Source organism: Thamnophis elegans, chromosome 1 (genome assembly GCF_009769535.1).
Source record: "Thamnophis elegans isolate rThaEle1 chromosome 1, rThaEle1.pri, whole genome shotgun sequence".
NCBI classification, from domain to species: domain Eukaryota; kingdom Metazoa; phylum Chordata; class Lepidosauria; order Squamata; family Colubridae; genus Thamnophis; species Thamnophis elegans.
Window position 1 is genome coordinate 7,337,825 of NC_045541.1, and position 11,531 is coordinate 7,349,355.

Sequence of the window (11,531 nt, forward strand, 5' to 3'; positions counted from 1 at the left end):
AATATGCACTTTCATATTTTTGGCCACATAAAGGCAAAAGAGGCCTTATTCACTAGGTCTCCCAGCATGTGCCAGTCCACCCAGCAGAAATCCCAGGGGAGCTGGGATAACGAATATTGAATTGAATTGAATTTTATTATTTGTATGCCGCCCTTCTCCGGGAGGGATTCAGGGCAGCGAACAACTCAAAAGGGGAAAGGGGATACAAACACAATACATATAATTAAAATACACAAGAGTCATACGGCCATACAAGTCGAGAGGGGAGGGGAACTCATCAACCCCAGGCCTGCCGGCACAGCCAGGTTTTGACGGCTTTCCGGAAGGCCTGGAGAGAGGTGAGGGTCCGAATCTCCGCGGGGAGTTCATTCCAAAGGGCCGGAGCTGCCACAGAGAAGGCCCTCCCCCGGGTCGTAGCCAGATGGCATTGGCTAGTAGACGGAACCCGGAGGAGGCCAACCCTGTGAGATCTAATGGGTCTGTGGGAGGTAATTGGCAGCAGGCGGTCTCTCAAGTACCCAGGTCCAATACCATGAAGGGCTTTATAAGTTACGACTAGCACTTTGAAGCGTATCCGGAGACTGATCGGTAGCCAGTGCAGCTTGCGGAGGATAGGTGTAACATGGGTGTACCGAGGTGCACCCACAATCGCTCGCGCGGCTGCGTTCTGGACGAGTTGAAGTCTCCGAATACTCTTCAAGGGCTGCCCCATGTAGAGAATAAGGAGATTATGAATGCAAGATAGAAAGGTGTATAGAAGGGAAAACACTTAACTGCAAAGAAACCGACATGCAACTGCTGTATGATAATATCTAGCCCCATCTAGACAGAATGGATGATGTGTTTACTTTTAAAATATTGTATTTTTTACTCTTAATTTTTTAACTTTTTATCTTGTCTCTGAAAGCCGGATCCCAGAGTCCTACGGGATTGGGCGGCATACAAATTTATTTAATAAAATAAAATAAATAAATAAAATATATGATGGAACTTCTTGTTCTTATGTGGTTTTAAGTTATGTGTCTGTTTCTGTTGATGTGTTTATGTGTTTAAAATAAAAATTTATATATATATATATATAAAAGAAATCCCAGGGGAGTGTGTTGCTTTCTGTCCCACAATCCACCAGCCCATCCACCACTGATCCTTCATTTGTTCCAAAAAGAGACATGGAACATCAAGTACTCTAACCTTCTTCTGACAGATTCCAAATGTTATCAAAGCCAGCAACTATAGAAATATATTGGATTATTGGTTTAATTAACAAACAGCTGAGTATTACAGCCAGTCATATGATATATGATGGAACTTATTGTTCCTATGTTGTTTTAAGTTATGTGTCTGTTTCTGTTGATGTGTTTATGTGTTTAAAATAAAAATTTATATATATATAAAAAAGAAATCCCAGGGGAGTGTGTTGCTTTCTGTCCCACAGTCGCAGCCCATCCACCACTGATCCTTAATTTGTTCCAGAAAGAGACATGGAACATCAGGTACTCTAACCTCCCTTCTTCTGACAGGTTCCAAATGTTATCAAAGCCAGCAACTATAGAAAATAAATTGGATTATTGGTTTAATTAACAAACAGCTGAGTATTACAGCCAGGGTTCCTCCTCTAAGCTCCCAGGTAATCATCTTGTTTAGGAATGAACCAATGGTGGGTCTAAATTAATTCTCTTCAGCTTGCCAATTGGCTCAGCATTTCCTATCTTTGAAGAAAGCACTAGTAGAGATTAACATAGGTGGTAGCCAGATTGTCATCAAGCAATGTACTGTGGGGGCATCCTCCACTGACGCGCAAATCAGGTAACAGACATCTAGTGTTTTACTAATCCGAATTTGTGATCAAATGTATGTTGTAGTATGTTATGTGGATCAAAAAAGCTACAGCTTATATCAACGTGATTAAGCATGTCGTGTGAACGTAGTCATTTTTTCTAATAGCATGTTTTCACACACAAATGCATGTGCATATAAGAAATACACACAGACTTGAATATATAATGTATGTATGTATGTATGTATGTATGTATGTATGTATGTATGTATGTATGTATGTATGTTCTTATGATCCCTTTCAACCTTCACTGTTTTTGTTCTGTAACTCCCAGTCATCAGTCATCCTGGTCTCTGGCTGATAAGCATCATAATCCAACATTTCTGGTGGCACCAGGTTGGCTTCACCTGATTCCTGCTATATTGAAAACAAAACCAAATTCCGCACCCCATGCTACAGCAGTTCTTTGAATGCCTGGAGCTGCAACCTTGTCCCATATTAAATATCTACTGAGTCTGAGAAAAGGGTGTGGGGCTACTTGAGGAATCAAATGAACAGGTTTAAACCTGATTAATAAATAATACCCATTTCCCACACTCTGTGTAACCCACTGTACATCTTATTGCCGCATGAAAAAAAAGGAAAACCTGTCCATCTGTTACTGCTACAGCTTCTACCAAAACATTTATTTATTGTATTTGTTTTCCATTCTTCCTAGCAAAAGAGCAATATTTTAGCTATGCAGTAATCATGTGGGGTAGAGATTAAGAGTGTGTAAATTTCAGAGCCAAACAAAGGTAGATTCTACTAGGGCTGTGCAGTGCTTCTGTGGTAATTAGAAAAAAGGCATTTTGGAGTGTGCAAGCGTGCAACCCCGCATTTCACAGCAAAAAGTTGAATCTTTTTCCTAGAATCGTGCAATGACCTCCTTGCAAGCTGTTGTATCATTCTTGGAATGATTTATGCATAGATATTATATTTGCATTTCCTGTGAGTTCCCAAGGCACCTTTTTGGAATTGAATCCAGAACTTACATAGTGCTAGTATCTCCAACTAAGCTTATCAGCACTTTTTTTTTCCTGTACAGTAGTAAATGTTCTATCCAAAGCTGCCTTATCAATAACAGTCAGCAGTTAGATCCATCAACCATTTGAAACTATGGTCTATTTTCACCATTGTTTGAGTAGCAGTCGTGGTGACTAGATTCACAGATTTTGAGTGTAACTTTAAACCCAGTCGTTTTATTTAATTATGGCTTTTCAGTAAAACCTGTTCAGCATTGTTATACTCTTCCATTAGTAAAATAACAACAGCAGACAACCGTGACTATTGAGTCATCATTTCAGAGATATTTCTTTACCAGATTCCTCAGTGCCTTCAACAATGGCAGAGCTTCTAATCTATTGCCTTCACTGGAAAAGTTATTAAAGTATTAAGGTGATATTCAGAGATGTATCTGCCTTGAAAATAACACAAGTTAAACTTTTAAGAGTTGACCACAGGGAATGTTTATGACATTTTAATTATATTTAATGTATATAAATGTATATAAATACATTTAATAGTTATTATATTAAATGTTTTGTGATAATATTTGTCATAAAATGTTTTATAAAATTTTCCAAATGTCAACTCCACAAGAGACACGGTTCCTATGAATTTTGGATGCATTCTATAAGTTAGACAGCTTAAAGTATCTTAATTGAAAAAATAATGCCCAGTTAAAGGTTACGACACACAAACAGGAGGGATTTAGTAGATAGATAGATAGATAATAAGTTCCACATAAAATAGTAAAAATCTTGTTCAAATTGAGCTTGGGTTTACTTATTTACCTTCATGTGCCCCAAAGCATCTTGTTATTGCTTCCAGAAAGTGTCCATAAGAGCCATCATTCTAGTTAGTTATTGGTTGCTATCAGGGGTGGGTTTCTCGCCCCATTCCAACCGGTTCGGTTGGAACGGGGCCGGCAGCATCCTCGCACATGCATGCACGCGCGTGGCGCATGCATGCGTACTAGCGTCTGTGCGATGCTCCAGCTGCTCCTGGAGGATCGCGCAGGCGCTGTATGCGTCCTGCCCATGCGTGGAAGCGCAGAACTTGTCAAAACCGGGTAAGGAGCGCGGGCGCGCGGGTGGGCCCTTCGCCGTTCCCGGAAGTTACTTACTTCTGGGTTCGCCAACCAACCGGTTCGCAGGGACCGTTGCGAACCGGTTGAAACCCACCCCTGGTTGCTATCTATATACCACATGCTGTAACACATGTCACTGATTTAGGTTTAGGTTTATTAGATTTAGGTTTAGGTTTATTAGATTTATATGCCGTCCTTCTCCCAAGGACTCAGGGCGGCGTACAACATAAAAAAAACATATAATGCAAAAGTTTTTTAAAAAATTAAATAGAATATCCCAAACAAACCCAATTAGAATTGACAATAACATTTAAAAAATATTGAATTAAAATTAACAATGATCAATAATTTATTTTGTTTTGTTCAGGCCAGGCTGGCTTGCTGGAAAAGCCAACTTTTTAGGGCGCATCGGAAGGACCGGAGGTCGGGGATTATACGAAGCTCCGGGGGCAGTTCATTCCAGAGGGAAGGCGCTCCCTTGGAGAAGGCTCTCCTCCTGGGGGTCACCAGCCGACACTGTCTGGCCGACGGCACCCTGAGGAGGCCAACTCTGTGGGATCGCACTGGACGATGGGAGGCTACCGGTGGCAGTAGGTGGTCTCGGAGGTACCCTGGGCCTTATACACACCTCAATGCCATTCTGTCAGCTTTCCACAAAAATTCTGAGCTGATAGCCTGATAGCTTACTTCTAGAAATAATTAGTATTTTTGTATGATATCCTGAAATATCTGTTTGCATCCATGCTGTACGGATGCAAACAGATATTTCAGGATATCATACAAAAATAATAATTATTTCTAGAAGTATATTTTTGGGGATGGAGGCGAAGCAATATTAATTGCTTATTTGCCAAACATAAAGCAATCTATTTATTCAGCCATTGATAATAGAATATTCATACTCTTTTCTTCTTAGGAACATACATGTGACTACACATGTCTCAGTGTTTTGAATGATGTCATTAAGAATTGCTGTTGATATGTCCAGAGGCTTAACTCATTTAAAGTAGCCAGTTGTTGATTTTATTCTTTGCTGTAGTTGTTGTTGCCATATGCAGAGAATAATGAATGGAATTAAAGAAGGTGTTAACCCCTAAGGTATATTTAAGAATGTGGCTTAAATCTATAGAAGATCAGTTTGAGCTAGTAAGATACATTGAAAATGGGTGTGAAACTGTTGGAAGAAATGTCCTTCTGGGTTCAGCTCCAAGTGGGGAAAAAGACACTGGAGACATGGAGGCTGCTTGGAAAGATGGTTTTAATGGTGGACAGGACCACGTGGCTTGAGCCCTGAACAGAAAAGATGATCACATGCTTCAATGTTGGTGGAGAAGAAGAGAAGGGCTGAGGGAGGGGCTTGCTAGGTTTTTTATAACCTGTTCAGTCCCACCTCTCTGTTTCCTGTTCCTGTGTAAGAAATGTATTCTGATTGGTTGTCAGACTCCCATGGTGCCATGCAGGGGGCTACTCTCTAGGCTGTTTTGAATCCATAGATGAGTTCTCAGAAGCCATGTGGAGAGTTGAGTAAAAGGTCAATCATGCCTTTCTGTAGCTGCTGCTGAAGTCTTTGTTATGTAAAGTGGGCTAGCCTGGCTAGTCTTAATGGGCCTATTGACAAAGTGGGGGTGGGCAAGAAGCTACAGGCAACTATTCTGTCTTTTAAAACATGCTTCTTTTCACATCCAGAGAAATATTCTGCCTTTTCAATATTTCCTAGGATATTTCATTTTTCCGGGAGAGGGCTGGATGATAACTTTCCCACAAAACTAAGCTGTTTTTAGAACTAAGGCAGTTTAGGCCTGACTGTTTTTTTTTACAAAAGATGTGGGAAAAACAAGGTTAACAGATGCAATTACTATAGATTATTTCATTTACAATGCCGTTCTGGCAATCAAGACAATTCAGTGATTTTCCTAGAGCAATAGCAATCTTGTGACACAGAAATTGGAAGGACTTCAAACTATTATTTATGGCAGTGCGCCAGTGTTTGTTTCTTTCATTACTTCATGATAAATTGGGGGAAGGGAAAGCAAAACTGAGTCCAAGAATAGATTAGAAATTCTAGCTTCAGCTTCTGGGTGTGCAGTTAATTTACCTGGTGAGTAAGACCAAACCCAACTCAATCGCCTTCCAATAAAGGTTTTTACTGCCTGAACAAAATATGAAATTCACATGATACAGCAAGCCATATGCAAGCTTTATTAGCATATAGTTGACTATTTGCCACTTATCCCTGAGCGGTGTGGTTATCATAATAATATCCATTTATTTTTTGAAGCTGTGTGTCATCCAAATGAAAGACGTGGGCACAGTGGTGAAATCTAAAAAAAATATTTCCTACCTGTTCTCTGGGCGTGGCTTGGTGGGGAGGGTCCTGTGACTGGGTGGGCGTGGTTATGTAGTCATGTGACTGGGAAGGTCAAAAGACAGAAACTCACTTTAACAATGTCCTGCTGGAGCAGGTGGTTGGACTAGATGACCTCCAGGTATCTTCCAGCCGGACCTCTGTGCTTTTTCAAGGTATCCTTTGAAGCTGTGTCTAGTGCCAGGTTTGTGGTCCTTCCTCCATCTCCTTTTTTCTTCCCTCCCTCCCCCTCTGTCTCTCTCTCTTTCTCTTTCTTTCTTTCTTTCTTTCTTTCTTTCTTTCTTTCTTTCTTTCTCCCCTCCCTTTTTCTCCCATCCCTCTTTCTTTTTCCCTTTCTTTCTTTTTTCTTTCTTTCTTTCTCTCTCTTTCTCTTCTCTCTTTTTTCTTTCTTTCTTTCTTTCTTTCTTTCTTTCTTTCTTTCTTTCGTTCGTTCGTTCGTTCATTCTCCCTTCCCTTCCTTTTTCTCCCAACTTTCTTTTTTCTTTCTTTCTTTCTTTCTTTCTTTCTTTCTTTCTTTCTTTCTTTCTTTCTTTCTTTCTTTCTTTCTTTCTTTCTTTCTTTCTCCCCTCCCTTTTTCTCCCATTCCTTTCTTTTTCCCTTTCTTTCTTTTTGCTTTCTTTCTCTCTCTCTCTTTCTCCTCTCTCTCTTTTCTTTCTTTCTTTCTTTCTTTCTTTCTTTCGTTCTCCCTTCCCTTCCTTTTTCTTCTTTCTTTTTCTTTCTTTCTTTTTCTTTCTTTCTTTTTCTTTCTTTCTTTCTCCCTTCCCTCACTTTTTTCTCCCATCTTTCTTTCTTTCTTTCTTTCTTTCTTTCTTTCTTTCTTTCTTTCTTTCTCAGCACACACCCCCCACGCCCATTTTTGGCTTAGCAGGCCTCAGGGAAGCCTTCTGGGAGCAAAAATGGACCCCAAATGCTAAAAAAAAAGTAAAGAAAAAGTTCCTACCATAGCACAGCTGATCGTTGGAACTTTTAAAAACTTTGTTAAGCATTTTTTACTACTTGTTCGGGCAAACCATCCTGAACTGGTAGCATTTCACCCCTGCTTGGGGTGAAACATCTGCCTGAAAAAAGCCCCCAAAAGTGGCATTGTTGTTGTGCCAGCTAGAAGTAGTATGCATTCTAACTTCTGATGATATTTCAAACCATGATTCAGCACTTGCATCAATTGCAAAGATTAGACCAACTAGCCTTAGTTGAAGCGAACAAGCTTGCACTCAATCCCGACAAGACCGAGTGGCTATTGATGCTCCCTCCCCAAAATGGTCCAGTTATTCCATCCCTTAGCCTGGGGGGTGAAACCATACACCCCTCAGAGAGGGTTCGCAACTTGGGAGTCCTCCTGGACCCACAGCTGATGTTAGAACATCATTTGTCGGCTGTGACAAGCGGGGACCTTTGCCCAGGTCCGCCTGGTGCACCAATTGTGACCCTACCTGGACCGGGAGGCCCTTCGGATAGTCACTCACACCCTTGTGACCTCAAGACTGGATTACTGTAACGCGCTCTACATGGGGCTGCCCTTGAAGAGTGTTCGAAGACTTCAGTTAGTCCAGAACGCAGCCGCGCGAGCGATCGTGGTTGCACCTAGGTACACCCACGTTACACCTATCCTCCGCGAGCTGCACTGGCTACCCATTGGTCTCCGGACCCGCTTCAAGGTGCTGGTCATTACCTATAAAGCCCTACATGGCGTCGGACCTGGGTACCTGAGAGACCGCCTCCTGCCAATTACCTCCCAAAGACCGATCCGATCGCACAGACTAGGCCTTCTCCGGATTCCATCTGCCAGCCAATGTTGGCTGGCGACCCCCCGGGGGAGAGCCTTCTCTGTTGCAGCTCTGGCCCTCTGGAACCATCTCCCTGTGGAGATCCGGACCCTTACGACCCTCCAGGCCTTCTGTAAAGCCACTAAGTCCTGGCTGCTCCGGCAGGCCGGGGGCTGTTGAATATCCAGCCCCACGGTAATCTATGAGTGTTGTATTTTAAATTTGCTGTTTGTCTTATTTATTCCCTTTCCCCTTTTTATTGTAAGCCACCTGGAGTCCTTCGGGAGTGGGCGGCATACAAGACTAATAAACAGAAACAGAACAGAACTGAAAAACATTCTGAAAATATATCTTTATATCATTTATATATCTATAAACACATTAGTATCATGGTAGAAAAACAAATGTAGTTATTTAATAACACTAATTCTGAAATTTATATCGATTCAATATTTTTGTTTTAACTTCCGAATAATGTTTAGATTTCTGTGATTTCCAATGTCTCTCTGGCAGATAAATTGAAGTTTGGGACTTAGAAATTTGCATTTTGGGGAAGGAGATAATTTTAAGTTGACCTAATAATATCAGCCTAATTAGGAAATGGGCCACCTATGACTCGGAAATCTTTCTTGTACCACTTTCTGATAGCTGTAGATGAAAGCTCCTAAGCAGGCTTTATATTGCCTTTAAAAAAACAAAATGCATATGATCCTCAGACTCACGGGGGGGGGGGGAAATAAAAAAATCCATACTAATTCATGTGAAATGGTCATACTCATTTTTTATCATTGCATGGCCCAATGCATTCTTCCTTGAAAATATAAAAAAAATATAAATTAGGCACCATAAGTTATTTCTCTGCTCTCACGAGAGTAAGAAAGGTTATCAGAAAATGCAGCTAGCAAAAAATCTAAAACAGCAAATTCATAAATATATTTTTATTTATTTACTCATTTAATGTTATTATTCACTTATATCCTGCCACAATCCAATGGGCACTTGGCTATCTTCTCTTTCAATATGTACTGCATGTCCAGAGGTGGGTTCCTACCAATTCGCACCTATTCGGTAGAACCGGTTCGTCAAATCTACCGAACCGGTTAGAAGAGGTTCCACCAGTGGACCCGGAAAGCAGGCCACACCTACAGAAGAGGTTCCAAATTTTTTTTGAAACCCACCACTGGTCCTTGGATATGATTATTCTACACCATCATGCTCCTATTTATAAAACTCAGTGCCTCTGTGAAAGGTAAGGATGACTACTGCGTTTGTGGTGCAATCAGAACATTGCGTGTGTTGAAGTTGTTTTAACGCAAACCAAAGATGCCTTTAAAAAAAACAAGTTTACATCATATTCTTATGGATGCCAGTGCTGTGTGTGAGATAATTTAAGGTGGTTCTGACAAGTGTCGTCGGCATCTTCATATCCGGTCACATGGGCGGCAAGCCACTCCCATCCAGTTACATGGGGCAGCAAGCTGCTCCCATCCAGTCACATGGGGTGGCAAGCCACTCCCACAAAGGAGGCCACACCCACAGAGTAGGTTCGAACAATTTTTGAAACCCACCACTGTGCATGTCTCACCTACTCATGGAACACAGCAACAAAGAGAACTGAAGAAATTACAAATTCCCAACCATCTATTAAGTAAAATGAAGAACAGGTAAGAGAGGGCGAAAGCTAGTGCAGTTTGTCATAATACAGGTAGTCATCGACTTAACAGTTCATTTAGTTACAACAACACTGAAAACATAACTTATGACCATTTTTTACACTTACAACTGTGGCAGCATCCCTGTGGTCACATGATCAAAATTCAGATGTTTGGCAACTGCCTCATATTTATGATGGTTGCAGTATCCCGGGTCATGTGATCACCATTGTGACAAGCAAAGTCAAATGGGGCAGTCAAATTCACTCAACTGTTATTCACTTAATAACTGAGGCAAGAAAGGTCGTAAAATGCGGCAAAGCTCATTTAACAAATATCTCACTTAGCAACAGGAATTTGGGGCTCAATTGTGATCGTATGTAGTGGACTACATACGTATATTACTGGGACATTTGTTTTAAATTATATTTTATGCAAATATTTATTTATTAAATTTTTATTCCTCCCATATCACTGTCAAGTGAGTCTGGGCAGCTTACAATGTTTTAAGTACAATATATCAAGTGCATTTATTAAAGATTGTAATTACAATAGCAAAAAAGTAATATAAACTAAAAGAAAGAGAAAAATAGAAAGAAAAAGAAAGAAAGAAAAATGATATAGTAAGAAGAAAAGAAATAACTTTTTCCTCTTAATTTGCAACAAATGATTTTTAATTCCCTTATCCTATCTCTTATCTGTAAACAAATCTACAAAGCACTGCCATTTTGGTCCTGGTATGTATAAAAATCCAATAAGTGTTACTACAAACAACTTATCTATTTTAACCTTGATCAAATACATCAGCTATATATTCCTTTACTTCTAACAATCTTATCTTAAACTCACTGAAAGAATTTCCTGGAACTTGATGTCCTTTCATTTCTTTTCTGTCTCTTCTCATGAGATTCTTAAAAGCTTAAAAGCTTTAACAAATCTCTTTTGTAAATATAAAAATTATCCAAGTCACTCTCTTGGTTTGTTGTTTGTAAGATTCTTTTGCTTATTAAAACATCAGCCAGTTTCTTTGAATGTCCAGTATATCATCTTTTCCATGTCATTCTTGTGTTCTTTGTAAGTCCACTCTTGTCTGATAAAACCCTTTTTCTTCTTCTATAATATATTTTAGATGTAGTCTATGCATTTCACTGTTGACACTCTTAGTATTAATGTCTGACTCCATTTTTTTAAAATATAACCCTCAGTATTTTCAGTGTTAGAATCAGAGGTGGGTTCCTACCAGTTCGCACCTATTCGGTAGAACCGGTTCATCAAATCTACCGAACCGGTTAGAAGAGGTTCCACCAGTGGACCCGGAAAGCAGGCCACACCTACAGAAGAGGCTCCAAAATGTTTTGAAACCCACCACTGGTCCTTGGATATGATTATTCTACACTATCATGCTCATATTTATAAAACTCAGTGCCTCTGTGAAAGGTAAAGATAACCGCTGCATTTGTGGTGCAATCAGAACATTGCGTTTGTTGAAGTTGTTTTAACGCAAACCAAAGATGCCTTTTAAAAAACAAGTTTACATCATATTCTTATGCATGCCAGTGCTGTGTGTGGGGTAATTTAAGGTGGTTCTGACAAGTGTCGTCGGCATCTTCATATCCGGTCACATGGGCGGCAAGCCACTCCCATCCGGTCACATGGGCGGCAAGCCACTCCCACAAAGGAGGCCACACCCACAGAGTAGGTTCGAACAATTTTTGAAACCCACCACTGGTTAGAATATTTTGAATCATTCTATAACTGTTATCAAATTTATGTCATGCTTTTAGTTAGGCGCCAAAAACCAAGAAAGACATGCTGAATAACTTTAAAACAATTTCCTTTATTG